This window comes from Gigantopelta aegis, chromosome 7, assembly GCF_016097555.1.
Source record: "Gigantopelta aegis isolate Gae_Host chromosome 7, Gae_host_genome, whole genome shotgun sequence".
Lineage (NCBI taxonomy): Eukaryota > Metazoa > Mollusca > Gastropoda > Neomphalida > Peltospiridae > Gigantopelta > Gigantopelta aegis.
Window position 1 is genome coordinate 28,151,228 of NC_054705.1, and position 5,227 is coordinate 28,156,454.

Below are 5,227 nucleotides of genomic sequence, written 5' to 3' on the forward strand. Positions count from 1 at the left end.
GTGTTGCATGTGTATCTGTGTGTTTGCGTGTCACTGCATGTGTTTTTGTCGTATGTGTATGTTTGCATGTGTATCTTAGTGTGTCTGCGTGTCTATGAGTGTGTGTATGTCGTATGTGTTGGTGTTTGCATGTGTGTATGTTCATGTGTTGGTGTTTTTATGAGTTTGTATTTGTACGTTTGTGTATGTGTATGTATGTGCGTGTTTGTGTGTCTTTGTGTATCTGTTTACAGACGCGCGTGTGTGCTTGCGTTCGTGTGTTTTTGGAAGCAAGGAGCTAGAGAGCCCGAACATCCGCTCCGAATCCGCTATCAACCAAACTATGACCCATAAATATCAGTACTACAACTCCTACCTCAAAGTATTAACTGCAGAAAATGGTACCTTTCATGGCTCATTTTCGGTATAACCAGATGTTTTTACAACACCCCTAGTTTCGCACAAAATTTGAGTACTTTTTTTTTTTACAGGTACCCCACACATGTTTCAAGTACAAGGCTACTTGACACAGTGGTACTAGATGAAATATAATTGCATAGATTTTTTTCCCAGATTAAACTAAATTTTTTTTACAACCAACACACTCACATTTATCACCAATCACAGGACTTGTGGTGTTCACTTCTCTATAAAAAGTTTGGTGCACCTCGAACTTTGACCCAGCTGTAAGTTATTTGGTTTAGTACTACCTAAAGGACCATGTTCACAGTGCAGGGGGGTAATGTCAGTATGTTTGTGAAGGGATGTTCCACAATGAAGATGGAAAGTATAAAGGTGTGTAATATAAATTATGATAAGTAATCTGTATTTAGCAACCACAATTATAGGTTTTACATAACGTGAAAGATTGATGGGTATGTGGGCTGGGCACCCATTTCCCCCCAGGGGGTGGCACTGGTAGGGGATCCGATGGGAATTAGGGTGGGCAACCAACATTTTAGAAAACAAATTTATAAAGGCAAACAAATTCCTGATTGGGGATGGAGCATTGCCTCACCCCACCCCACACCCATCCTCACACACACACCAACCCCCTGCGGCAAATGATAATTTCTTAAGTAAATTTTTAAGGGCCAAAAGTTGATTTTCACAGTATCACTGATAATGTTTAAAATTATATATTATAACATTAAATAATTGCTCGCTCAGTATGTAACAGCAATATCAGTATACTGCATGAATAAAATAAAAAGCCTGCTAAATGTTGTCAGTTGTGATTCAGTTTGTTAACATCTTTTTTTACAGTTACACGAAGAGAGTGAAGCACACAATACTGCTGTCCTAAAGAAAACAGGGACAACATAATAATTATAATTTAATTACAACAATTTGTAATAAAACTAAAACAAGTCCACGATTTCAATCTGTTTCGACCCTTTCTATCAGTTTCCTCCAACTCTGTCTTCTGAACTGTCCACACCATCGACTACCTGCCTGAACTTCCTCCACGGGTGCAGTCTCTGTGTGTTTCCTTGCACCCACCTGGCATCCTTGTTCTCTGCCGCTAATAAAGCTGGTCTGACCCACGACACCAACTAACAACCGCCGGTAGTAGGGGTGCATAGTAGGTGGTTACAAGTGCCTCTTAACAATGCCAGAAGTAACTACTGAACACTCCCTGAAGTGATCAGACTAAGCCCACAGCTAAAAGCACAGATAGCCACAAGAGACAAGCACCTGTCGCGGTTGGAGAGACAAGGACTGGAATGTGGAGGTGGACAGCGAAAGAAGTTGAAAGATAGGAGGAGTTGCCAGATCGGGAAGAAATGAGATGGAATTCAAAGAAGAGAAAGGAAAGGGGGCAGTGGGATAAAATAAAAAAAACTAGAACAAGTTTTGTTTCCCTCCTTTGTGTATTTATTATTGTTTGTATGATATGATAACATGTTTTTAAACTGCAATTTAAGTAAGTTCCTTTTTTAACGAAATTCGGTTGAGGGCCATTCAAATGTTGTACGGGCGAGTCAAAGTGTTGCTGTGAGTGGCCCGATTGGCCAGTCAAAACAAATCCCAAGTGCATACCCTGCATTACCTATATTCCATATGAGCACCCTGATATATCCGAAGCCCTCAAATTGGCACCATTTTTTATCAGATGTCTGGCAACAATATTAGGTCAGGTCATAGGGTTTTACGTGCACATTCAGAACAAGCTGTTGTAGCGCACGCACGAATCTATTAACTGCCTATCTGCCACGTTTTGTTACCCTAATTGTTTTGATAATTATTTTACAATGTTATATGCATGGTCACCCCTTAAACACTTCGATATAACTATAGCTGCCGTGAAAATAGTAGGGTAACACAATGGGTAGTCACACAGACAACTGTAAGTCTTGCAATTCTATCATACTTTTCTGGGGATGTCGGTCTTGAGCACTATGAGCATTCGTCCCCCCACCCCAGGTGGTACCAATTGGTTAAATTTTGGGTCCTGACGCATGAATTGTTAGAAGAAAGTTAATCGACGAATGGTTAATTAATCTCGAAATACCTCATTTTCATACGTCATTGCTTAGGGGTGCAACGATACGGTCAAAACCGTATTGCGATATATTGCGATATAAGAAACTGTATTGCAATATGTATTGCAATATAATTGATATTATTTATGGGTTGGGTTTTTTTTTAATGAAAATAGAAGGCATAACTTTTTAATGATCTTTATTAGTTTCAGCTATCAGGCTAAATGTTTTAGGCCATATTTTTATTTTTTAACACAATACTAGTCTACTAGAACACTGGCGTGACGGTGTCAAACTATTGATGATGATGATGATGATGATGATAACTAATTTAACGTGTCCATATACCACTAGGGTTTCCAACACGCCCATCCCGAGTCCGACCTCCGATAAGATCGGTGGCCTGACTCGGGATGGAGGGGGGGGGGGGGGATGAAAATGGGCAGAATTTTGAAAATAGCAATTAGTAAAAAAGTTAATAGAATAAAAAAAGAAAAGAAAAAAGGTTACAATCCAAAAATAAAAAAGAATTGACTGCTCGGCCGAATATTTATATAATTTGGGGCATTTTAGAAGGAAAGTCCAAAATTAAATAAGAGAAAGAAGAGAGGATTGGACTATTTAATAATATTTTTTAAAAAAAGAAGTAATTTCGACATAAAATTTGGAACGCAGATCTAAAAGTTTAAAGTCCGATCTGTGCACTCAAACGGCCTTAACGAGGCCACTCGCGTGGACATATCGTCCACGCGAGTGGCCTCGTTAAGGCCGTTTGAGTGCACAGCTTAAAGGGACGAGATAGGTTGCATCCCGTCAAGAAAACCCCTAGATTGACAGTCGATAGACGTTGAAGGTGTACTGCTGTGCTGAAATACAGATCTTGAGAAGCCGGATCTGTCTGAACGAGAGAGAGTAACAGACTAGGGTATAGTCCAGTCGTCATGGGTTGGTATAGTGGTGCGGACGGGCCCGACTCCGGAGGATACGAGATGGTATCACTATAAAGCAAGGTAAAGTCTAGAAAAAGAGTAGTAGGGGCCGACCCCGCTTCCTATTTCTTCTTAGAGTGGGGCGGTCAATCTTCCAGTACTGCTAGGACAGGCTCGGACATGTAGAGACTAAACGCGAACAACCGTGGCGTTCTGCAGAATGGCCGTCATACGAGTCACGAAAAAAACCTGTCGACAGTCAGACGGAGAAATGACGTGGAAGCAAGGAATCTCGCTAAAAAAGAATCCAACCTGGTGGTGCAGGCTGTCGAAATGAGAAGCGTTCCAGCGTTCAATCAGTTCCAATGGCCGCATACATTCCAGTAGAAAACTTCATTTCGCTGACAAAAACAACGAAATGAGGGACCCCCCCAAGTCGAGCACACGAAAGCACGTGCAGTGTGCACAAGCGAAACAAACACGTCTTACCGCGTGGAGCTCCAGACTGTGAATGGTCAAACTATTCATAAATTGTCACATTCGGAAATCCTTACTATCGGGCTTTTCCGTTGCTGCTCGCTTAACACGGAAATGTACGTATTGAGTCACAATGTTTCACCAGATCGACCGAACCAGAGCCGAGGTTATTAGCCGAGGTATTTTGAACGATCGGCCGAAGTATTCCGAGTTCAGTGAAAAACAGAGAAGTGTGATTCTCATTTGTTGGTTTATTTCTTTGAAGATGATAGCCGTAGCCGTAGCCGTAGCCGTAGCCGTATTCCAACGTAAATGAACAACGAATGATAATGTGTAAGTAACAAAACATTTATTTGTAATTATCGTTAACTGGTTATTTTCACTGGACTTTTGACACGTTTTGTTTAGAAGTTAGAACCAAGTATAACCGACCTATCACTTTGTATGCCAACAAGTAAGCCGACTACGCTTGACGTGATTGTTACATTTCCTGTCATCACCAATTAATAAAATGATGTGGTTTTTGTTTGTTTGTTTGCCTATTTCAAATCAAATAAGTTACAAGGAAAAAAAATCGCGGTACGCAAAACTGTACCGCGGTTCGTATCGAGCTGATCAATTATCGCGGTATACCGGTATACCGGTTTATCGTTGCAGCACTATCATTGCTTGTTGCTCAACGGTTTGTGAGTAGTATATATGTAAATTAAGATATGTTCACGTTTCGTTAAACAAACATTCCTGTGCTGAAGGTAGTACTAAACCAAATAACTTCCGGCTGGGTTAAAGTTCGAGGTGCACCCAACTTTTGATAGAGCAGTTAACACCACAAGTCCTGTGATTGGTGATAAATGTGTGTTATGTTGGCTGTAAAAAAATTAGTTTCATCTGGGCAAAAAATGTATGCAATTTGATTTCATCTAGTACCACTGTTCCAAGTAGCCTTGTGCTTGAAACATGTATGGGGTACCTGTAAAACAAAGTACTCAGATTTTGTGTGGAACTAGGGTAGTCATAGAAGCTATCCATTATCTCTGAAATTAGCAGCTTGACTCTCAAATATTTTCTGATTCACTTTAACGGTGAGGGGTGGTAGCATCTATATCCGCGGTGTTTATATCAATTGATACACTGCAGCTAGGAGTTTTAGCCACACGTTACTATTGTCGTCTATGGGATTTGATTTGATGGTATACACCCTATTCACTGCACACTAAATCCATTCACTAAACATTCAGTACGACTCAAGAGACACGCTTCAGTTAGCAAGTTAAGTGTGACCTAACAAGATGTTATTCTCCAATACTGCATAAAGGTACAGAAAACATTTGGTTTTTTAAATTTATTTTTTAAACC

General features: G+C 40.4%; 1 protein-coding gene across 1 annotated transcript in view; it reads left to right on the forward strand.

The window, feature by feature from the left end:
* The first annotated feature begins 5,123 nt into the window (after positions 1–5,123).
* LOC121377672 overlaps positions 5,124–5,227 on the forward strand; it is a 19,738-nt gene continuing 19,634 nt past the window's right edge. Inside the window, exon 1 of the mRNA XM_041505749.1 lies at positions 5,124–5,186. The gene's annotated coding sequence lies outside the window, so the exon portion shown is untranslated. The remainder of the gene's footprint in view (positions 5,187–5,227) is intronic.